The sequence below is a fragment of the Bubalus bubalis genome, chromosome 2, assembly GCF_019923935.1.
Source record: "Bubalus bubalis isolate 160015118507 breed Murrah chromosome 2, NDDB_SH_1, whole genome shotgun sequence".
Lineage (NCBI taxonomy): Eukaryota > Metazoa > Chordata > Mammalia > Artiodactyla > Bovidae > Bubalus > Bubalus bubalis.
Window position 1 is genome coordinate 144,551,788 of NC_059158.1, and position 25,967 is coordinate 144,577,754.

Here is a 25,967-nt window from a genome sequence, read left to right on the forward strand (position 1 = left end):
TCCAACTCTCCGGGACCCCATGGACTGCAGCATGCCAGGCTTCCCTGTCCATCACCAACCCCCAGAGCTTGCTCAAACTCATGTCCATCGAGTCAGTGATGCCATCCAACCATCTCATCCTCTGTTGTCCCCTTCTCCTCCTGACTTCAATCTTTCCCAGCCTCAAGGTCTTTTCAAATGAGTCAGTTCTTCGCATCAGGTGGCCAAAGTATTGGAGTTTCAGCTTCAGCATCAGTCCTTCAATAAATATTCAGGACTGATCTCCTTTAGGATGGACTGGTTGGATCTCCTTGCAGTCCAAGGGACTCTCAAGAGTCTTCTCCAACACCACAGTTCAAAAGATACCACTCTAGGAGTAGTTAATATTATATACTCCCATTTGACAGAAATATAAGCTTGGGAAGCTTTATCCCATTTGATAAAGAAACCAAGAAAAATAGGTTAAATATTCTGTCCCAAGTTTCAGTTTAGTTCAGTCACTCAGTCTGGCCTGACTCTTTGCAACACCAGGGACTGCAGCACGCCAGGCCTCCTTGTCCATCACCAACTCCTGGAATTTACTCAAACTCATATCCATTGAGTTGGTGATGCCATCCAGCCGTCTCATCCTCTGTTGTCCCCTTCTCCTCCTGACTTCAATCTTTCCCAGCCTCAAGGTCTTTTCAAATGAGTCAGTTCTTCCCATCAGGTGGCCAAAGTATTGGAGTTTCAGCTTCAGCATCAGTCTTTCAATAAATATTCAGGACTGATCTCCTTTAGGATGGACTGGTTGGATCTCCTTGCAGTCCAAGGGACTCTCAAGAGTCTTCTCCAACACCACAGTTCAAAAGTATCAATTCGTCAGCACTCAGCTTTCTTTATAGTCCAACTCTCACATCCATACATGACTACTGGAAAAACCACAGCTTTGACTAGACAGACTTTTGTTGGCAAAGTAATATCCCAAGGTTAGAAAGTAATGTCCCAAGGTTAGAAAGTAATGTCCCAAGGTTAGAGGTTAGTAAAAGAACTAGTTTCAAACAGAAACTTGAAAATAGGTCTTTTAATTCTAAACGTTTTGCCATATGAGTTAGTCAGGGTTTTTCAGGGAAACAGAAACAATAGGACATATAAAGACATATTTAACAGGACAGTTATTATAGGAATTGGTTCATATGGTTATGGAAGCCATGATCTGCCATCTGCAAGCTGAAGAACCAGGAAAGCTGGGGATATATTTCAGCCTGAGTGTGAATGCCCCAAAACCAGGAGTTCTGATGTTCAAGGGCAGGAGAAGATGCACGTCTCAAATCAAGGAGAGAAAATTAGTCCTTCCCTAGCTTATTTGTTATGTTCCAGTCCTCAAATCCACAAAATGGCTAAGGTTCACCCTCACTGGTGAGAGCAGATCTTCACTCAGTCTGCTAAATCAAATGCTAATCTCTTCTGGAAACACCTTTGCAGATGCACCCAGAAATAATGTTTTACCAGCTATCTGGGAATCCCATAGACCAGACAAGTTGAGGCATTAAATTAACCATCACAACAGTAGAGAATGCTGTCTATAAAACTATTTATTTATATTCTAATTCATCCTGCTTTGGACTTAAGGCTTTCTTTAAAATTGCTTTCAACAGAACAAAAAACTACAAAAGACAAGGGAATAAATAGAAAATAGATATAAGAAAAGTTAAAACGCTAAATAGCTGTAGATTTCTACATAGTAACTGAAACTAGTCTACAAATTGAGCTCTTAGCTTCCAGGCCACCTAAGCAAAAAGGAAAATAAGATTTATGTGGCCTGTAAGGAAAAGACATGCTATATCTTGAAGAAAGAAAAACTCTTTTGGTACTCAGATAAGAGAGAACTTTATCTTGTAGGTCCTTCATGTTGAAGATATTGAGTGATATGGTTTGTAAATTTTTCAAAAACACTCCCCGCAAGAGGGCAGAAATAGGGCTGCATGCTGATTTCTTATAGATGCTCTCAATGAACATGAAAAATAAAGACTAACCCTGTTTTTCATAATCTTGCTCATTTGTGACATTTTTTTACAGCAATAGGTATGCTGATGTTGTTTTTCAAAGATGAATATGTAAGAAAATGATCTCATAAGATTGTTTTGGAAAAAGGAAAATTTCGGCCTACTGCAGTCTGTATATAGGAGGTCAGTGAAGTTTCTCTCCTCGGAAAAAATCTGTGGAAACTTGGCTTCAATCTTTCAAAGCTGGCCTTCACTAACTCCCTCTTGGGGTGTGTACATAAGGCAAAACTCAATACCAAAGAAATCTATGCTCTGCCATTAACCACTTTACCTGGAAAGATGAAGACAACATGTTTTATTAAGACAAGTTTCCATTGCAAGTTCTGTCAGAAAGAGTGCAGACAACTTTCCTTCACAAAACTATCTCTTGGCTACAGCTGCAACATTTGATACATACTTTTTTTTTCTCAAGCTTTATGCGGAATAAGTCAGTTTGATGGGTCTTGGCCTGTCCAGAAAGGGAGCCTACACTTGTTCAAAAAGCTACCAGAGAAGATAACAGGGAAAAGAAGAAGATCCACCATGTTATTACTGTTGCTTTTCCCTCTCAGAACTAAGACCCCTTCTACCAGCTTATTTAACTTATATGCAGAGTACATCATGTGAATTGTCAGGCTAGATGAGTTATAAGCTGGAATCAAGATTGCTGGGAGAAATATCAACAACCTCAGATATGTAGATGATACCACTCTAATGGCAGAAAGCAAAGAGGAACTAAAGAGCCTCTTGATGAGGGTGAAAAAAGAAGAGAGTGGAGAAACCTGGCTTAAAATTCAACATTTAAAAAACTAAGATCATGCCATCTGGTCCTGTCACTTCATAGCAAATAGACAAGGAAAAATTGGAAACAGTGACAGATTTTATTTTCTTGGGCTCCAAAATCACTATGGATGGTGTTGCAGCCATTAAATTAAAAGATTCTTGCTCCTTGGAAGAAAAGCTATGACAAACCTAGACAACATATTAAAAAGCAGAGACATCACTTTGCTGACAAAAGTCCATATAAACAAAGCTATGGTTTTTCCAGTAGTCATGTATGGATGTGAGAGTTGGACCATATAGAAGCTGAGTGGTGAAGAATTGATGCTTTCAAATTGTGGTGCCAGAGAAGACTCTTGAGAGTCCCTTGGACAGCAGGGAGATCAAACCAGTCAGTCCTGAGGAAATCAACCCTGAATACTCATTGGAAAGACTGATGCTGGTGCTGAAGCTCCAATACTTTGGCCACCTGATGCAAAGAGATAACTCACTGGAAAAAACCCTGATGCTGGGAACGATTGAGGGAAGGAGGAGAAGGGGGTGACGGAGGATGAGACAGTTGGATGGCAACACTGACTTAATGGACATGAGTTTATGCAAATTCAGGAAGATAGTGAAGGACAGGGGAGACTGGTGGGGTGCAGTTCATGGGTTTCAAAGAGCCAGACATGACTTAGTGACTGAGCTACAACAACCTTATTTCCACAAAACCATAGGCTCAGCTCTGCCCTAATTCTGCTTGGTTCAGAGGACCCTGGTCTCCATTCATACTCCTTTTACTCCCAGCTTCCATCTTTACAGACAATGTCCTCAATGGGAGCAGAGTCTCCAAGCCCTCCTCCTGGATGGCTGTGACAATAGAGCTTGATGATTTAATCATGTGTTTTTCAGGCTGCCTGGGAGACAGCTGGCTAGGGCTAGGATGCAATCTGTGACTATGGAACCAAGCCAAGTAAACCAGGGTTGAAACCATGACCTTGGCCTCCTGGGAATCAACTCTAAATCAGTTGTACTAACTGGCCAAAATTATGGCAAGACTGTTAGTAATAATAATGATACATACTTGCATCTGTAGAGTACTTACTAAGTGTGGACTCTTATTAAATGTCTTTACGGGGATTATCTCCTAGGTGTCTCTCAATTCCTTATGCAGTAAGGATACTTCTCATCATTTCCATTTTACATGTGAGGGGATAGAAGCTTAAAGAGTATATATAAATTTTCTAAGGGCATAAAGCTAAGAAGCAGTGAAAATAAGAGTCAAGCCCAGGCAATATGATTCTAGAGTTAAAACCATTCCTATAAGATTCTCCATAATTTGGACAGGGCTACAGAGACAGAGAAGCTGTGCCATACTAATAAATTAGCCAGATAGTGGGAGCCTCCAGATTTTCAATATAAGACTCTACTCATCCAGCTTAGAATTTTTGAACTTGTAAGTTGTGGTAGTATTGTTTGTAATGTCTCAGAATTCCACCTTTGGTGCTGGTTAATGGCAGCCCCGGGAGGGAAAGGGAGACACCAACCAGGCCCACTCTGACCAATATTCTCAAGGAGTATTTTATGAAAATCTTGGTTTCTGAAGAGCAGTAATTCAATCATTGCTGCATTATGTACACACAGCTAGTAGGATTATAAATTATCTGGAAGATGGCTTGGTAATAATGTCTCAAAAGTCTTAACAGGGGATACACACTTGGCCCTGGAATTCACTTTGGCAAACTTATCCGAAGCATAAAAGGTTGGGGAAAACATGCAATGATGGGATCAGGCAAGAATTTAGTCACACTATTGTGTGTAAAAAGTGAAAACTTGAAAATACCCTAAAGTCTATCAATATGGGATTGATTAAATGTATTTTGCTAAACCCTTACTATAGAATTCTACTTAGCCATTTCAAACAGAGAGGTAGATCTACATTTATGTTTGTGATATGCTGGTAAATTAAAGATATTTGTAATATATTGATAAGTGAAAAAGAGCAATCATCAAATAATCTGGACAGTATGGTGTACTGATTTCCCAGCACTGCTCTAATGAAGTACCTCATACTGGGTGGCCTAAAACAACGTGATTTTCTCATAGTTTTGGAGGCCAGAAGTATTGAAATCAGGGTTGGTTGCTCAGGAGGATGGGTTCCATGCCTGTCTCCTAGCTTCTGGTGGATGCCAGCAATCCTTGGCCTTCCTTGGTTTATAGATGCATCACTCCAATGTCTGCTTCCATGCTCCCATGGCCTTCTCCCCCGTGTCTCTGTGTCTTTTCCCTTTCGTCGTTTGGTTTAGGGCCCAGCCTGTTTCCGCATGATCTCATCTTGATAACTTTAATTATATCTCCAAAGATTCTTATTCTAGACAAGGTCATATTCTGAAGCTCCAGGTATACAGAGCTTCGGAGTTACAGTCCAACACCTTATATATGGCTATATTTTTATTTTATTTAAAAATAAGTATATATATATATATGAGTGTGTGTGTGTGTGTGTGTGTAATAGAGCTTCTCTGGCTCAGATGATAAAGAATCTACCTGCAATGCAGGAGACCTGGGTCTATCCCTGGGTCAGGAAGATCCCCTGGAGAAGGGAATGGCTACCCGCCTGGAGAATTTCATGGACAGAGAAGCTTGGCAGGCTATAGCCCATGTGGTCACAAAGAGTCGGCCATGACTTAGTGACTAAACAACAATACATACTGTATAGGGCTTCTCAGCTACGCTAGTGCTAAAGAACCTTCCTGCCAATGCAGGAGACAAGAGAGCATGCATTCAATCCCTGGGCCAAGAAGATCCCCTGGAGGAGAGCATGGCAACCCACTCCAGTATTCCTGCCTGGAGAATCCCATGGACAGAGGAACCTGGAGCACTATAGTTCGTAGGGTCACAAAGAGTTGGACACAACTGAAGCAACTTAGCAGGCATGCACATATATACCAGTTTATTAAAGTTATATCGGATTTTGGAGTCAGACAAATGGGCTTTTGATCTTGGTTTCTTCTCTGTCTGACTATATGGCCACAAGCACATTACTGTAACCCTTGGGGCTTCAGTTTTTATGAGATACAATTCTTATTTATACTGTAGGTTATTGTAAGAGATTTTATATAACAAAATTTTGTATACAATTATTGAGTTATTGTAAGAAATTTTAAGATACAGCATACAAGAAGTGCTTAAGCTGACTCATAGAAAGTTCTTCATAAGCAGTAATTATGATGTAAATAAATAGGAGTTCAGGAAAGATACATCCCAGAATATTAACAGTAGTAATTTCTTATGGGGATTAATTATCAAAGGTAGGTTTTACTTGCTTTTAAATTTATTTGTATATTTTATAAAAATTCTAACCACATAAATATTACTCTTAAATCAGGAAAAGTAACAAAGTCATTTCTATTTGGGGAAAGAACAACAAGGCTTATTAGATTCTGCATCCCCTTGATACTTAAACTCACATATGAATACGCCAGACACTGTAGATTAAATTATCCACACAACTCATTAAAAAAAATTTCTCTTAGTGCTCTCCTTCCTCCCTCCACATTTTTCCATGTGCAGAATTTGTGTTGGCTTCCCTGACATTTTTCAGTGCCAGAGCCACAATATGCTGACAAACACTTAAGAAAAGCAGCATTTCTTAAATGTCCACAGTGCAAAGCATGATGCATGGCATCCTTCGAAAGATGAGCTGCTTGTGTGCAAAGATTTGCTGTCTCAACACAGTGATGCAGAAGTAGGATTTGGTGGAGGGAGGGAGACAGCAAGGTCAAAACCCAAAGGTTTAGGTCAGATCTGAAGTTTTCTGATGTATGTGTCATATTTGAATGTCCATTTTTAAGGTAGGTGCTCTTTGAGAAAGGAAATGACTTGCCAGGAAATATGTATTAAAATTTTCTTTTCATGTTGAAAGCGGTAGATAGCAAATTAAAAAAAAATACAGAACAAACACACACGTGTACATATGTGCATGTCCCCAGCAACATATGTAGTGCCTGTGTGTGAAATAGAAAAAGACATTCCTCTTTGGGAATCAAATTTTAAAAACATGGCCCCAACTGGGCAGGTGCAGCCCCTTTAGATGCCTGTTTCGGCAAGTAGAGAGTACTCTTATACAAATTAGAAAAAGGACGTCCTTTCTTTTGGCCTAAGGCATTCTCTTACCCGGATGTACCACCCTATCCGGGGACAACTGGTACACCTGCATGCAGTGGCCCTGAAAATGAAGGTATATGGCATATACAGTTTTTAGTGTTTTATTATGTGATATTTGATACCTACAAAACAATACATGCATCTTATAAAAATGCGGGTTATAAACACTTAAAAAATGGACCTATTAAGCAACTGAAGAATAGAATCATTACCAGTTCCATTGACTTTCCCACTATGGTCTTCACTCTCTCAATTCTGGCCTTTTTTCCCCAGAGGAGGAAACTGCTATGTTGAGTTTTGTGTTTATTATTGCCTTGATGTAGCATCTCTCTGTCTATCTCCCTATCTATCTGTGTCACATCAGGCTGAATGTGGCCAATCATCTATGTTTTGCTGTTTTAACTCACACTGTTTTATTGCCTAGTTTATCACTTAATTTAACAAACAACTTTTAAGCCATAAAATTCTATTCTATACCACTGTGTACATTACAAAGTAGACCATTATGTATTTGGGCCAATATTTAACTTTTACTATGCTAAATTAGTTAAATTATGTTAATTTAGCATAATTAGTATTTAACAAAAGGCAGATTTTTATGTTATTTCCAGTGTTGCTATAAAACTTTTCATGATAGTCTAACTTTCATCTAAAGGAAATCTTGGACAATGTCCTTAATTATTTTCTTACAATAAATCCCTAGACATATAGTTGGTACATCGATAGTATGCTGTGACTATAAGGCTTTTGCTGTATATTAATACTGGTGATACTAAGGTGAGGAAGAAGCTGTGAATGGACAAGTGATACCTAAACCAAGGAAGTTCAGGGTAAACGAAAACATGTACATACTTTCCAGACCTACTGACCTCAGAAACTCCAGTGGACAGCAAACCCCACAGGCTAAATAATGGTGTCAGTGTTGGGGTGCTCATTTGGGGGGGAGTTCTTCAATAGGAACTGATGAGCATAAAGAATCACAAAACCAATCCAGGGAAACTTCACATTGGATCCAAGTGAACGATAGCAGAAGGTAAAAGCATCACTCCATGTTGTAGTCAAGATAAAGGCAATCCAGGAAGAGGGATTTGTAGAGATATTAGAACCTGCATAGAAAACTAGACAGGAGGACTCTGAATAACCTGCCATCACCAGTGGTAAAGAACCTGCCTGCCAATGCACTGACACTATGATAGCATCCCACGGGAAGGCTTTCCTCAGTGAGTAAAGAGGCAGAGACTCAAGAAGGGCGGGAGCACCAGCTTTTGCTTCATGCCTAGGAAAGGAAGACAAATTAGTCTTTTCCAAGAGCAGACGAACCTGATTGGAAAAGCTGGTAAGATACACAAGGAGGGACCATCCTCAGGAGAAAATGGTTAAATCAGTCATTGGCTACCTTGGCCTTGACAGGTATTTTACAAAGGAAATAGTGTTTAAATATTAAGTATGTTTGTTGCTTTGAAAAACAATTTTAAAAACTTTTTTTCCCATAAATCATTTCTATTTTTCTAACTGATTAAATTATTCGAATACTATGCCTAAAATCTTTACAATGGAAATGAACACGGCTTCCTTTCTTATGTCTGGAGATCAGAAATTAAATTTGTGTGTTAAGTAGATTGTCAATAATGCATTTCAAAAGGTCATAATGTCTGGACTTAAGCAAAATTGTGTTTTTATATAAGGAAATGTTTTTTGGTCAAAAGACATGCCAGTAGTTTCTTTCTGCTTCAGTCTGAGGCATGAGCTCATTTTGCCATGTGATGAAATAGTGTTTGCTATGAACAAGCAAACAATAGTAGCCTTTACTACTGTCTAAGCATTGATTACTAGAGAAGGAAATGGCAACCCACTCCAGTGTTCTTGCCTGGAGAATCCCAGGGACGGGGGACCCTGGCTGGGCTGCCGTCTATGGGGTCGCACAGAGTCGGACACGACTGAAGCGACTTAGCAGCAGCAAGCATTGATTACAGCTCAGGCACGAGTTAAAGCCTTTGTATGTATAAAGCAGTTTCATCCTTTTAACAACCCTTCAAGAAAGCTGTTGATGTTTAACCAAGGAGCAAGCTGAGGTTTAGTGAGGTCACCTAATGGGTCTACAGAATCATAATACAGAGGCGGTGACTCAACGCCCACACCATCCGTCTGTAACCCTCACCAACTGGGGACAAGGTAGGGAGAGCATTAGCGGGATTCAAACGTGGGGTGGGGACAGGAATAAGGAGATGGCGGGGCCTGCATTGTGACTTGAATAGGGAGGAATCATTAAAAAGGCTCTATCCTTAGATTCCTTCTCTATACATCTGTGAGGGCTGATCACCACTGTTTTCCCTAAGTTTCTTTTTTTTTTCCTTTAGTCATAGCCTTAACATTGTCATGTTGACATACCAGGTTTCCAATTTGTATTTAAAATTAACAATTATCTTTAGAGAACATATGTAAAGGAAACGATTGCTCCCTTCACCACTGTTTCAGCTTTCAGTTAGAATTATGACCCAGGTTAGAAATAAAATCAAACACTTCCTGAGCTCTAGATTGGAACCTTGAAGAATATGTCTATGAAAAGTTTTTACTTATAGGACTCACTATAAATTGAATTTATGGACTCACTAAGCTCTGTCAAGGTAGCTCTACCTTCATGAGTATTTCATTTTGAATCTACAAAGAATGCTTGAACATCCACTATATGCCAGGAACTACTGTAGTTGCTGGGAAGACTGGATAAGATGGATAAGGCATTGTCCTTGCCTGTGAGAAGTGAGGAGAAATTCAAAGATTATGAGAAAGTAGGGGCTCTGACTGCCTATTAGAATCACATGGAGAAATTTCTAAAAATACCATGACTGGTTTAATTGATCTTGGGGGGACCCAGTCATTTTTACAAGCTTTCCAAATGATTCTAAGATACAGCCAGGATTCACAATCCCTGGAATTGAGGCATGTAAAAGGACATCCTGGGGAGGTGATCTCTAAGCTTCTCAGGAGTTAACATCCAAGTTAGATTTAGAAGTATGGATGAAAGGTATGAGGCATTCCAGGACAGAGTTGTGGAAGTGTGTGGTGGGAAAATGGAAGAGCACAGATCAGACTTCAGCACACAACGGGGAAGGTGACTTGGGGAGTGGCTGGAACACTGAGTGGGTCAGAGCTCTCGGTGAAAGATGAGGTTAAAATGCTGAAGTGGGCAGATGGAGGGGATGGTGCAGGGAGGGATCAGGAGAAAAGGATTGCATGCCATGATGAGGAAATAAAACTCTACTCTAGAGGTGATAAGTGTCCATCAACAGTTTCACACAAATTCCAGTTGCAGTGTGGGGTGTGTGGGGGAGGTGGGGGGAGGGTTAGCAGAGAAGGTCCCTGAAGTGAGTGAGCCTGGTGATACACAGAAAGAAACCTGAGAGTAGATTTTCACCATACTTCTGGTGAGATCTTAAATAAGACGAAGATAAAAACAAATATTTGAGTTGGCCAAAAAGTTTGTATTGGGGTTTTTCCATAACATTGTATAGAAAAACCCAAACCAACTTTTTGGCCAACCCAATAATACATAATCTTTTGTTTGTTTGTTTCCTTGGGATTACTGGCCAGAAATTGCAATTTATTAAAACAAGCATTTGTGTTTTTTTGTGTGTCGTTTTTTTTTTTTTTTTTTTTTTTTTGAGAACATACAGATATTGAGTGAGGCACTGGAGAAACAGAGGTGAATAAGACATACAGACCCTGCTATCTTGTTTTTTAACTGGCTAGAGTTAAGATTATAGGTGGTGGATTTTCTAAAGACATTTTTGAAGGAAAAATTTTAGCAAGTGAAGCAGGTTGAAAATATACACAAATTAGAGGATTTGGATAAGTGTTGTCACCCTGCTTATTTAACTTATATGCAGAGTACATCATGAGAAACACTGGGCTTGGAGAAGCACAAGCTGGAATCAAGATTGCTGGGAGAAATATCAATAACCTCAGATATGCAGATGACACCACCCTTATGGCAGAAAGTGAAGAGGAACTAAGAAGCCTCTTGATGAAAGTGAAAGTGGAGAGTGAAAAAGTAGGCTTAAAGTTCAACATTCAGAAAACGAAGATCATGGCATCCGGTCCCACCACTTCATGGGAAATAGATGGGGAAACAGTGGAAACTGTGTCAGACTTTATTTCTTTGGGCTCCAAAATCACTGCGGATGGTGATTGCAGCCATGAAATTAAAAGATGCTTACTCCTTGGAAGGAAAGTTATGACCAACCTAGATAGGATATTAAATAAAAAGCAGAGACATTACTTTGCCAACAAAGGTCCATCTAGTCAAGGCTATGGTTTTTCCAGTAGTCATGTATGGATGTGAGAGTTGGACTGTGAAGAAAGCTGAGCGCCGAAGAATTTATGCTTTTGAACTGTGGTGTTGGAGAAGACTCTTGAGAGTCCCTTGGACTGCAAGGAGATCCAACCAGTCCATCCTAAAGGAGATCAGTCCTGGGTGTTCATTGGAAGGACTGATGCTGAGGCTGAAACTCCAATCCTTTGGCCATCTCATGCGAAGAGTTGACTCATTGGAAAAGACTCTGATGCTGGGAGGGATTGGGGCCGGGAGGAGAAGGGGATGACAGAGGATGAGATGGCTGGATGGCATCACTGACTCGATGCACATGAGTTTGGGTGAACTCCAGGAATTGGTGATGGACAGGCAGGCCTGGCATACTGCGATTCATGGGGTCACAAAGAGTCAGCACAACTGAGCGACTGAACTGAAATGAACTGAACTGAATGTGAGGCTATTCTTGGATTTTTAAAGAGAAGTTAAAGGCATTTGGTACACTTAAAAAAAAAAAAAGAACTTTTTATAATTGGTATCATGCAGGTCAACCATGATCTCCTAGAAGACATTGCCTATTGCCCATATCAGAGACAGGATTCTTTAAATAGACCATAAGATACATCCTAGCATGGAATTTCATATGATTCAACCATTTTACTTTGATAAATGTGGCATATGCCACATAAGAAACAAGTTAACTGGAATTGCCCCAATTGCCATAATCAGAAGGAATTTGTTAATTTAGCCTAATGACCATTGTAAGTGTGCACATGAAAGCATTTGAATACTGTACACAGTATTTCCAGCATCCTACAGCTTAACAGAAATATTATCCTTTAAGTGAACTCAAATATGCATGAGACCTCTTACCCTCAAGTATTGTGAAATTGATCTTGAGTAATAAGAATGGGGGTGCTAAGTTTATTACGATTTACTAACAAATATAACTTAAAAATCCACTCACAAATATCCATTTGTATGCAAAATTATTGTTCATTATAGTAAATAATTTTTTGACATTAAATTAAATTAGTAGAAGATTGGATGGAATATGGATTCAATCAGCAATTCCTCGTCTTTTTTTTTTTACACGCAAGCTCTAAAAGTTGATGAGGTGTTTTAATTATTTCGTTTCACATGTGGAAAGAATAAATCTAAAGGAAATAGCTTAGGATTCTTTCCAAGTTTGAATTACAAATTACCCCAGGACCCTGGAGAGAAGCAACAGCAAACAAGATTTTAGGCGGTTCTTTGTCAGGCCAGCCTTTCGATCAATACTGAAAGCTATTTGGAGGACCTAATTTTTTCCTTGTGCTGTTTCCCAGAGTTAAGAGAAGTTTAATCTTTCTCCTCATAGGCCTCTAAAATGTGTTGTTATTATGTGGCTGGTGTCCCAGGCCTATATCCTGTGAAATCTGCTTCATATGGCTGCTTCCACCTCGGCTAAGTCCTGTGGAATGAAAGCCTCATTGGTCCTTAAGCTTGAAGCCCGACCTAGAGACAGGTGATGCTGACTGTCCTTCTGTCCATTGACCATCTGGATCTCCACGCACAGGAAGGAGTAGGCAGGCTTGCCCGTAGTGCTCAGAGCAGAGCTGGCTTACAGGCCATCCATAGTGGGACTCCTATAGCAGAGACAAGATTCCCTGATAATCCTCTTTCCCCACACTCCCTCTGGACCAGCTATGTCTTAAAGAAGAGAAGATCTACGCGATGAGAATAGACCACTTGGAACAGAAGTGCTCTAGGAAAGAGAGTCTCAATCTGATTTTATTTTCCATCTCTTTAATTCTCTCTCATAAGCACCCACCCCCATCTTACAATGGCCAATTTGATTGTCCTGAATAATCCTTCTTCTCTTTGATTCATATCCTTAAATGCAGACTTGAAGGGCAACCTTGACCATTTCACAGGAATGAAAAATGCGCCACTAACCATAATTGAAACCTGGTTCTAAAAATCACAACTTCTATTCTAGATGAGGAAAGAAAAGCACAAAAGGTAAAATAGTACTTAAACATTGTTTAAGTAGCATTTGCCCCCAGTAAAAGACATTGGGAGACACAGAGCATCTCATAGACGGACTTGGTGAACCCTTAGGAATTTTGTGCTTGAGAAAAACAAAAGTAAACTCAACAAGGATTTAGAGTTTGACTGAAGCTTGATCTAATTTCCATCCTCTTCACTAGTCAACAGGAGAGGTGTGTTTTCTTGGTGCTGGTTTTCTAAAAATCTTTCCCTGAGAGGATGTTTTTCCCCCATTTGCACTGATTTCTCTTGACTCTAGACTTGCAGCTCGGAACCCGAGCAATCTCCTCAGGCATTTAAACTGCAAAGGGGAAAGTCCCAGGCATCCAGCACATTGTGTAGTCACCCTGATCTGCCTGGAGCAGCCCTGCCTCCCGGAGCACCTGTAAGCTCTTTCTCTCTCTCTTTCTTTCTGCTTGAGGGACACTTCCCTTTGGCATCAACATAGACAATTTTTTTCCCCCTGGTGCAATGCAGCTTCCACATGAATTGATGCCGGGAGCATTCTGCTGAGAAACAGGAGTAAAAGAAAAAGCAGCAGCCAAGTGACTGCATCATTTTTTAACACGCTAATTGACCTTGTCAGGACAATCACTGCAGAGTGGGAGACACCGATTCTCTGGCAGGTTAGATGGAAAACTTACTGATTCTGGGGAGAATAGACTAAGAAAAAACTTTGCAGCGTTGAATGAGAAGCCTCAGGCTCTTTTAAAGACACATACTTCTTATTCAGAGATCACGAAGCTGAGGGACACACACTTGCTTTAAATGTGGAAGAAAAATTATACTCGTGAGATTGTGTTTTGTCTCACAACCTCAATGTACTTTATGGTCCTAAAGTTCTTCTTGGAAGACAGTAGTTTTATTCTCTACTTATCGCAGCTCAGTGATTCAGTTTAAAGTACTGTATTAGATTCTACATGCAATGCAAAGATCAACTGCATACAGTGCCTGCCTTCAAGTAGCTTACGCCACCATAAGGGAGGTCTTATAAATATAATACAAACCAGAAAATTCTATGATGTCTGAAAGTCAGTTAGAAATGTTAAGTTAAAATTTGGAAAGGGTCATGCCTGAAAATAACTTTGGAATCATTGAACCAACCATTTTATTGGAAATCTTGGATTTCACCAATATTTTTGGATATTTTTTCCAATATTTTTGGAAAGATTTTTAGAAAATCTTTTCCAATATTTTGGAAAGATTTTTAGAAAACCAGCACCAAGATAATACACCTCTCCTGTTGACTGGTGAAGAGGATGGAAATTAGATCAAGCTTTAGTCAAATTCTGGGAGTTGGTGATGGACAGGGAGGCCTGGCGTGCTGTGATTCATGGGGTTGCAAAGAGTCGGACACGACTGAGCGACTGATCTGATCTGATCTGATCTTAGTCAAACTGTAAATTCTTGTTGAGTTTACTTTTGTTTTTCTCAAGTACAAAATTCCTAAGGGTTCACCAAGTCTGTCTATGAGATGCTCTGTGTCTCCCAATGTCTTTTACTGGGGGCAAATGCTACTTAAACAATGTTTAAGTACTATTTTACCTTTTGTGCTTTTTTTTCTCATCTAGAATATTAGTGAAAAAATATTGGATCTTTCACCAATATTTTTCAAGGAACAAGGAACTCTAATCTATTTTTTAAAAAAATCTAATGCAAACTATGAGGATTAGGTTAAGGTACAAGTGCCCAGAGACTGCATCGTCAAAATAAAATAGTTGCATTGGTCTTAAACTGTCAGATTACTTGGTCATCAAGTCAACATTGATTTATATGCTTAATGTTCACCCCGGCACTGGTCAAGCCCCAGACTGGAGAGCGGTCATTAGGTTAATTTCATTGATGGTTTGGATTCCTTATAGAAAAGCCTCTCTTGAAATCTTTGATTTTTCTTTAACTTTTTATTTTATATCAGGGTATAGCCAATTAACAATGTGGTGATAGTTTCAGGTGGACAACAAATGATTCAGCTCTACATATCCAGGTATCCATTCTCCCCCAAGCTATTCAATAGTTATCATAAATTAGTCAAGGATGTAGGTGACATATTGGTCATGGCAGACCAACAGATAAATCTAGGAAAGATATTTATTGTACTCAATGTCAGAAAAAAGGCTCCCACACAAGCTCAACCATCTATAATAATGGGTTTGTTATAAAAGAATGAAATGTAATAGCAAAAAGAGCCTATATTTGAGTCCAAAGATTAAGTGAATGTGTACAAATGGCAGAAATGTGGCTGGAAGGACAGCAGGGTATGGACATGACCAACTTGGGAGCCATCATTTCTTATAAGCTTAGTACAAACCAACCATGTAAGAAGGCAATCCACAAACTCTAGTACACACTTAGTCTTCATTAATAAAGGAGGAATATTTCAACAAAGGGGGACTGAGCCTCTGACCAGTCTAGGCTGGTCAGAAATTATACTTGGTATATTTTTTTGCCACACTTTCAGAAGATTGTTGGTAAACTATAGATCATCAAGGTTGGTGAAGGGAGTTGAAAACCATGATACGCAGGAATGTGTGAATGGATATGACATGCTGAGTCTAGAGAAGAGAGTCAATAGTGGGGAGTATATACATAGGGATTATCTTGCAGTAAAGGAGCAACTGCCAAGTGGAAAAACAATTCAAGGTAACCCTGGTGGGCAAAATGGGACCAGTGAAGGGAGTCATAGAGAGAGAACTTCTAGCCCAATATAAGAAAGAATTCTGTAATAAGCAGAGCCAGAGTAAAGAAGAGTTTGGTGGTCTTCAGACATAGTGGTCTCTTTGCACTGAAACCATTCACAGAGCATGTTTAATGGGGGTGATAAGTATGAGATTGTGTATCAGGAAAATAGGACGATGACTGTTGATATCCTTGATAAATCAGGGATTTTCTGAGTTTACGTACATGGGCCTGGAGAATTATCCTCTGTCTGTATTATCTAAACATCTACTTTCAATCACAGTATTGCTCTTACCAACAAAATCACTGAATAATAGACTTATTTATTTGTCAAGAAGTCCAGAATCTAAGACCTACCTTGTCCCCATGACTCGTACATAGATGATCAACTAGTATTTGTTGAATGAATGAACTTGGCTTATAATACCAAACAATTGAGAATGAAACACTGAGCTTTATGAGTAATGCAATATTGGAGTATGTGAATTAGATGCTCCTCCCCACAGTTTGTATTTGTCTGCTTCTTAGAAAAGGAGCAAAAATGATAAAAATCTTAGTTTCTTCCGCTTATCTTTCTTGACGTTTTTTCCCCTTACTTGACATCATTTCCCATTCCTTTCTCTAGGGATTCTACTCAAAACCCTTATGTTCCAAACAAGCTTCCCCCAAACTGAAAAGAATTTTCTCTCCATCACTTAACCTTGCTGACGGAGAGACTAATCAGGGTGAACGACATTCAGTCACTATGTCACTTAGCCAGGCCTGTCTTCCTCTACAATTGTGGCACAAAAGCTCCAGAAAGTAAGCTCAGATCTCAGCAAGCAGGAGGGGGAGGGAGGCAAAAGCTTAGGGAGAGTGTTGGGGTAAATCAGACCCTCCCCCGTGAATTTTCCGCCGTGGAAGAAAACTTCTAAACAATGGGATCCATCACTACTGATGTACCACAAAAAGTAAATCAATTCAACTACAGAAATAATAACCCCAAAGTACAATTGTTTTAGTACAGTCAAAAATATTTCAACATTAAAAAATTAAATCACATGTTTCTTTTCTTCAGGATGGAAAGACTACCCAGGGGAGCCTCTTTTCTTAACAAAGACCTTCTACTGTCATACATCCCAGTAAACTGTCTTACCCCTCCCCCAAATTACTTTTTTGAAGGGGGAATTGGGTATTGTCTGTGTGCGTGCACATGAGTGTCTGTCATTTAAACCTTGGAAAATAGGGATGGGAGCAGCAGAGGAAGAGAGAGAGAGCCCTTGTCAGTCAGCAAAGCTGACCCTGAGGGTCAAGCTAATTCTATCCTTTGCACAGAGCTCAGAATGCATTTCACCTGCTCTTCCTGCCTCCCTGGGTAGGATGGGTCGGTGTTTGGGTGAGTCGTAGCTGCTGGAAGCCTCCTTCCAGCTGTCGGGCTTGCACACATGTCTGTTTGATGCCCGCTGGCACAATCGAGCTCTGGCCTTTCTGCTCTCAAGCATTTCCTCCCCTTTGGTGAGGTCTCTGCTTTCCAAGCCCTCCAGTCATTTCCCCTCTCCTTTTCTTACCATGCTGAGCACTCCCCTCTCCCAACTTGAATCAATCCTCTTCCCTTCCCTACCTTTGACCCAAGAGATTCAGATGTATGTTTTACATTTCCAGCTCATTTGTTGCTAGCTTAGCTAATTTATTGTTAAAGCTCCCTCTTTCTGACATCCTAAATGCCTCCATGTGTCTCTCTGCGACTTCTACTTTTGCTCACGTGGTTTCCATATCAGAGAGGATATTGTAAGGCATGCTCTGAAATTAATTGAGATTTCTCTCTATCAATACCAGCCCCATCCTTAGACCATCCAGGATTTCATAGGTCCAAGAGACAGAAATAACACCGCAGTGCATTTTACAAACAACATTTTGTAAATTCAAAACATTAACACCAGGGCACATCTGATCTTAGCAACCCCCTAGCCTTTGCCACTGGGGAACAACTGCTTTAAATCAGGAATCATATTTTGCAGGCACATAGAGACCCAGAGGTAGCCAAGTCTGTGCCAGGTCTGGTGAGCATGAAGATTTAGCCTTTGGTTTCAGGATAAATCCTTCTTCATGTCTAGGGCTGCCTTACCGTAATGATGCTTATTGCACCTGCCATTGGAGGGAGGAAGATGAGTGGAAATGAAGACATCAAGTGTAGAAGAGTGTCCGCAACAACCCTCCCAGCTGTGAGATGGGCGGGCCATGTACTTACTCTCTTGACCTGGATACTTAAATCTAGGAACACCGACTGATACCTGGAGCTGGCATCAGGGAAAAGAACAGAAAATCACGTGAAACCCTAGACTAGAAAAATAGAAGCAGGAGGATGCTGATGGAGGCGTTTCCTAGGCAGGTGGTCTCTACTCTGTGCTATGGGTTCTCTTTGATCATGATATTTTGATGACTGACTTTTAGGAGCCAAGGCCACCTGTGAAGCTGCTGACAGAGAACGAATAGCTGGAGAAGCAGAGAGGAAAATTTGTTTCAGTGGAAATGGAGTCATATCCAATAATTCCTGCCTGGGGTTCCATATTGCCTTGGCTGAGGCACTGTTAATCCCACAGCAAAAAGTACATTTCTACTAAGGGCTGAGACAGCTGCCATTCATGGACTGTACAGGGCCTCAGAACTACGCTCTCCAAAGATGGGGTGACCTCCTTAGAGCTTTGAGAACTCCTTTTTATCGACTCAAACCATAAACCTTTTTTGATATCCAACCAGAGTTTTCTCTAAACTTAAACTGCCATGAGGTCTCACACCATGATATATTTTGAGAAGGCTTTTGGGTTTGGGTGTCTGTCTGAGTCTTTTGTTCTCACACGAAGCATGCAAAGGAAGCTCTGATTTCAAGTTCTTACCTCAAGGAGACTTGGGAGGCCTGGTAAAGCATTCTAGCTACAGACTCTCTGCTGGAGAAGGAATAGACTGGGTAGGATGGGAGGATGGATGGCCAAGATCCATGATCCGCATTCCTCACTGCTCTCCCAGGTGGTGAGAATCTGCTTTATTTTTGCCGTAGCTGTGGAGAACTGGTCACCAACATTTATTCTCTCAGCCTATTTCCTTTCATTTTTCCTTCCAGCTAAAATTCCTTCGGAATCATGTCTGAGTTCATGAGCCATTATTATCAAAGAGAAAAGCTGCTGGGCTTGTGTGTTACCCAGAGGTGTGCCTCTAAGGCAGAGTCAAGCATCCATAAAGACATGGGAAACCCACCCTCTTCTACCTCCAGCTGTGAAGAAATGAGTCTTGTAGTGATTTTCTCCCACATGTTATGCATGTGAAGAAACAGGGGTTCCACATTTGATAGTGAAAGAGTGGCAGTCATGAAACAATTGTGTAGTAACAATTGTGTTTTGAAGCACTGATATTATAATGCTTTGTAATATTCTTCTGTGCCTTATTTCTTACAACTCTCCTGTCATTGTTCGGTCAGTCATTCATGTCTGACTCTTTGCGACCCCATGGACTGCAACACACCAGGCTTCCCTGTTCTTCACAATCTCCCGGAGCTGGCTCAAACTCACGTCCACTGAGTCAGTGATGCCAACCAACCGTCTCATCCTCTGTCACCCCCTTCTCCTGCCTTCAATCTTTCCCAGCTTTAGGGTCCTTTCCAATGAGTTGGCTCTTCGTATCTCCTGCCTCTATATTTAAAAAGTTGGGATGGTGAGGCCTCCTTCCCAGAAAGGTTGGTGGATTAAATCCCAAACCTGAATCACTCACTGGGATTTTCTGTCAGTCCTGGGAACTGGCCAGAGTGCCTTCTTGTAAGGCAAATGCAGGCCCTCTGGAAACGGTCCACAAATGACTGTCACATTAGCTGCACTTTCCCGGTAGCCATAAAAAGGATCAGTGTCCCAGTATCAGAAACAATGGCGTTAGAGCCAAACCATGCATTTCTCTGTTCCTCCCTCCTGGGTACCCTCACTCCACCTGAGCCTTTGAATTATAAAGCTTGGGATCCATCATCTATAATGAGACTGGTTAGCTATTTGGAAGAAATATGTGTGGCCAATTTACCCGATATTAAGGATACTATTACAAATGATAATAATAAAAACAGCAACAACGTTAATTGAGCTCTTACTCTGTACCAGGCAGCATTCAAACCACTTCCGTGCATTAACTCATGCGATCCTTTTAATGGTTTATAGGTACAAAGACACCCCTCTCTGGCTGAGATTTTTGGCATGTGCCTTTGTAGGTTTGGGCAGAAATAGACCGTGGTAACTAATGTTGAATTTTTCTGAGAGGAAGGTTTCTTATGGAACACATTATATTTGATCAACTTTATTTCTCCATCTTTATAAAAAAAAAAAAACAAACTTGAAGAACAACCCTATTATGGTGAAAGAAAGGGTCGATTAGTCAGTCCTTTACTACCCAGACACAGTGCTAAATACTTCCATACACATCTCATTAAATTCTCTCAAAAATTCTACAAAACAGATATCCTCCCATTCATTTTATAGCTAAGCTAGTGGAGGTCCAGGGAGATTAATTATCTTGGCACAGATGACTCAGTGGTAAGATCCTGAGTCAGGAGTTAGGTCCAGCTCTGTTTAAATCTAAGCTTCATGCTTTTCTCCATGATACGGTTTTTACTTTCTTCTCTTTAGCAGAGTCAAATCCTGCCAGACGATTTCTCCTTTGCCCTGACATACTTTTCTTCTTTCATCTCCTCTCCTCTTCCTTGGGGCTTCCCTCATAGCTCAGTTGGTGAAGATATTCCTGCAACACAGGAGACCTGGGTTCTATTCCTGGGTCACGAAGATCCCCTGGAGAAGGAAATGGCAATCCACTCCAGTATTCTTGCCTGGAAAATCCCACGGACTGAGGAGCCTGGCGGGCTACAGACCATGGGGTCGCAAGAGTTGGACACGACTTAGCAACTAAACCACTAAACCACCATCATCTCTTCCTTGATCCCACACCCAGAGTGATTAACAGAAATGATAATGATAAACAGAGGATTAAGTCAACAGTAACATGCTGCAGTCCATGAGGTTGCAAAGAGTTGGACATGACTGAGCGACTGAACTGAACTGAACATGCTGAGTCCATGAGGTTGCAAAGAGTTGGACATGACTGAGCAACTGAACTGAACTGAACTGAACATGCTGCAGTCCATGAGGTAGCAAAGAGTTGGACATGACTGGGTGACTGAACAACAACATGATACCATTTCAATGCCTTCCCATTTCTGGCCCTTTAGAGAGTATGGTGGCCAAGCCATGCTTTCAGCCGGTAACAGAGATACTGAAGGTAAGGACAAGAAACAAAGGCCAAGGGGCTTATACTCTGGAAACCAATCATGGTCCAGGATTGGATCCATCTATATTCTTTTCATTCCCAATTCTTTTTATTCATATGTCTCTCATGTTGTTTCCTTCCAGGGTGCGTACTCTGTGAGAGGCTGGGAATAGTACAAAAAGGATGGAAACATAGCACAGGCTCTCAGAGCTTGATACAGATTGTTAGGGAGATGAGATGCACACAAGGGCTCTCATGGACCACATATATCTTGAGAACAGGAGCATGTCATCCTCATCTTCACGTCCTGTTGGTGATGGACAGGGAGGCCTGACATGCTGCAGTTCATGGGGTCACAAAGAGTCAGACACGACTGAGCGACTGAACTGAACTGAACTGATGCTTGAAAAGACCATCCCCCCTACCCAAAATTCAGAAAGACTTTTGTGTTGACAATTATTCTCCCCTTGGCTCTTCTAGCCATTTGGCTCACTTTGATCTCCTTTGGACTTCTGGGTCTACTCTGAGTAGTCCAGTTTGGTCTAAGACAATCTAATCTGAGAGTTATCTGAATCAGCTCTAGCTGGTCCTTTCTCCATTTTCCAGTTTTCTTTGGGCTAATGATGACTGAAAGAGAAAACAGATGTGACTTTGATAAACTTGATTCAAGCACTTACCACTGTGTTTTGCAATTACTGTTTTCACGCCCATCTCTGAGATTTCATGCACACACAGAGGTTATACACGCAGACTGGACTATTCATTCCTGTGAGTAGGGACCTTGACTTTCAGGCGTGTGTCTTCAGCACCAAGCACAGTGTAAAAACATATAGATGTTATACGTTATAGATGCTTCCCTTATTTGCCAAGTTATACATCAACTTGGCAAATAAGGGAAGTGGCTGGAAATAAAAGGAGCCATTTTGATGGTGATATAGTAAACATACAGGAGTGCAAAACACAAATGAACATTTCATACACAAGCGTGGGCCAACTATGTACAAATGTGATTGGAAAAGATGGGGAATCCCCACAGTGAGGCAAATGCTTATTGTGACTTTTCCAAATGGCCATGATCCCAGTGTTTCTAAAACAGAATACACATCCCAACCCAGACCAACAACAATAAGCATGGAGAGAATGTGCTTTTACTTAGGAAGACAGAGCACAGAAGAAAAAAGAGATTAAAAATGAGCATTCTGCAATATAGACATCAGTTATCAAAATACATTTTGTCTAATGTACTAGTCACTGCTGATACATAACATTGACCAGATGAAGGGTACATGTGATCAGCCACCTCTTATGTTACCAAGTGCAGGAAGGACAGAGAACAAAGGGCCAGGCCAGAGCTCACACCCTCTCCATAAATGCTTCTTAAACTTGCAAGGGCTTCGGGAAGAAATGATGATATCGAGGATCAAAATTATACATCAACTTGGCAAATAAGGGAAGTGGCTGGAAATAAAAAGGAGCCATTTTAATGGTGATATCATAAACACACAGGAGTACATGGTGATACAGTAAATATCCAGGAGTACGTGGTGGGATGTATGAGGTGGGATGACTATTCGTAATGTTACCTGCTGTGGAACTAGAACAGCCAGCAACATGGCTTATGAAACTATATGAGGAACCCATGCAGGCTTTCCAAGTGATACTGCTTGTAGCAGAAGAGGCTTGGTGAGCCCTCCCTCTGAACTGCCTATGTCCTGACAAATCCTTCTGACCCGGCAAAATTCCCTAACTCCAACACCCCTCCTGTGAGTGACTGAGAAGAATCAAGAAGCTGTGCTCCCTGATAAGACCCTGCCCTAGTATCTTTCAACCTGTATCTGTTTGGCTATTAAATGCATGCTTTGTTAGCTGGAAATGCATCCTTTGAGATTATGGAGAACTGATTATCAAGAACTGTAATGTTTATAGGAGGAAGTGTGTGCTCAAATGCTTTTTTTTTCCTCCAAATCTGTCTTTTGTAGACAGTTTCTGACTATGGACCCAGCAGCTAATGTAATCATCATTGCCACCCCAACATCTAAATGTTACCTTATGGTTTTCAGAATAATTCTATGCACTGTGGTAGACTGTTCAAAATTCTTCCTTCCCTCCCATCCAGGTGATGGCTTTTCTATGACCTGAGACGACTTCATTATTCCATCAACACTGGGCCTGACTATGTGACTTGCTTTGATCAGTGGAATGTGAGCTAAAGTGAGTGTCATTGCCAAGTTTAGCTTTAAGAGCCAAAGTTAGGTTCCACTGGCTCTCTTGCATCACAGCCAATGGCCATGAGAAGAGTATAACCTAAATGACTATGCCACCTGCAGCCTGGGTCGTAGAAAGAAAGGCACCGAAGGAGGCTGAAACCCAAACCTAGCCAAGACCAGCTGAGCCGCAGCTGACCTAAAAGTCCCCAAGGGAGACATAGTATTGTTATAAACCACTAAAATTGTGGGTTTGTTATGTAGCATTATTATTGCAAAACCTGAACATCCATTTCCATGTATCTGTATTATCTCATTTTTATCAAACTAGCTCTAAAAGTGAGTAGGAAAGGGATCATTATTCCTACTTTACATAGGATTCAACTGAAGCTTCGAAAGATTTTGAGACTCATCAAATATTATGAAACTAATCATTTTGAGAGGCTATGGTTAAACCCAGATGACCTGATGCCACGAGAAGTTTCTTTTTCCATCTCATATGCTGCCTCAATAATGCCCCTCTCTATGGAAAACCTCTAACCCATCAATAATCGTTTTCTCTTTCAGTCTTCCAGCTAACTAAGCACATACCTAATAGCCATTCAGTTATGAGGCAGGAAGATTCTCTGATAGAAAAATGAAATTTCAATTTGGTTAAATTTTATAGGAAACACATTGTACAAGTGTTATAAATTATTGAATATTGCCCATCTCAATTGATTCTCACAGTGCACTGCATTTTCCTTCATTTTCTTTTGTAGTTGTTGTTAGAGATGGAAGGATTAGCTTTTCGAATGCTGCCTGGGAAACTCTATTCCTAGTCGGTTCCTTCCATCTATTTGCCGGACGATTGCATCTCCCTGCTGGGCACTGGGCAGCATTGCGAGAGTTTCCTCAGCTGTAGCAGCTGCATTCATCTCTTAGCAAAGATCAGACTGGGTACCAACTGGCCTGAGTCCAAATGTCCCACTGACCATGTTAAATAGCTACCTAGACAGGGAGGGTATAAACACAATGCCATTTCCTCAAGATGTGTCTTATTATTACAGTTATTGACATGTATTAAGCACTTAGCATGCCCAAGTGCTTAATGCATGTTAATAACAGACTACCCCCCACACATGTGATTCAATTTGGCTTCTACGCCCTTTCTCCTCCTCTGGCGTTTTATCTACATGAGTTCTCCGGGTCTGCTGAACCTGACTTCAGCTTTTATCTGGGAGATGGAGAATGATGACCCAAAGAACTCTACTGTGAAACGGAGCTGAAGGATGAGACACCCAACTCCATGCACCTGTCAGTGAGAGTGAACTGGAGAAAATGGGGTCACCAGCACTTTGTGAGACCGAGAATCAGAAATCTGAATGAGTTGAAGGGATTGGAACCAAATGAAATGAAAGACAGCAAGGGCAGTGTCTCAAAATCTGGGCAGCAGGCGAGTAAGGCAGACAAAAGGTATCAATACATGCAAGGCCAATACGGATGAAGAAGGCTCACAGGACTTGAGGGGAACCAGGCAGTAACACTGACTGAAGCAGAGAAAGGAGAGATTGCCATTCCCTACTGAGGACCTCTGATCAGCATACTGCGACCACAACAAAAGAATTATTTAAAAATAGCAATTATTTATTGAGTTCTTTGTGCCAAGCTGAGGGCAGAGCAATATTTGTATAAAATGGTGACCGAACAGCTAAAACATTTGCACATTTGCTTGACTGGATGTTACACTGTGGAAAAGCTTCTCACTAAAGCACTAAAATAACCAACTATTAAATATACCTTAGAAATGTTAACATCAACTATCTGGTTTGCGAAGAGACATAAGAAAAAAAATGAGCTTCAAGAACAGGAGAGATTTAAGGTCTTTATGACAATGGCTGATTAACACTGGAAAGAGTTGCAGAAGAGAAGTCAGTGTCAATGTTGATTCAGTTTTGGATTCTATAGGTCTGGGGCTGGGCCAGCGAAGTCACATTTCTAACAAGTTCCCGGGTGAGGCTGATGGACTTGAGGTAACGTTTGAAGAGCCACTGGTTTGAATTTGTTTGCTTGATTTCCCTACTGAGGGCTTCCCAAGTGGCACAATGGTAAAGAATCCACCTGCCAGTGCAGGAGGCTCAAGAGACACGGGTTCGATCTCTGGGTCAGAAAGATCCCCTTGGTATAGGAAATGGCAACCGGCTCCAGTATTCTTGCCTATAAAATTCCATGGAAAGAGGAGCCTGGCAGGCTACAATCTATGGGGTTGCAAGGAGTTGGATACAAAAAAATGATTGAGCACACACAGAAACACACACACAGCCAAGAATCACTTACAAATGTGGAGTTGGGGCGCTCTTCCTTTACCTCTGTGGGCAAAGTGGAGTCCCTCTTGGTTTACCGCTTTCATCTCCTCCTTTGGAATTGAAGCCAGGTCCAACAGCCCCAGAGAAGCCGTGCATTTAGAATGACAGAGAGGAAGAAGCTGATTAAACATCCAATTTCCTAGGCTCTTCCTCTGGATATTTGTATGCAGTAGAACTAGAGTGGAGTCCAGAAACCAGCATTAGT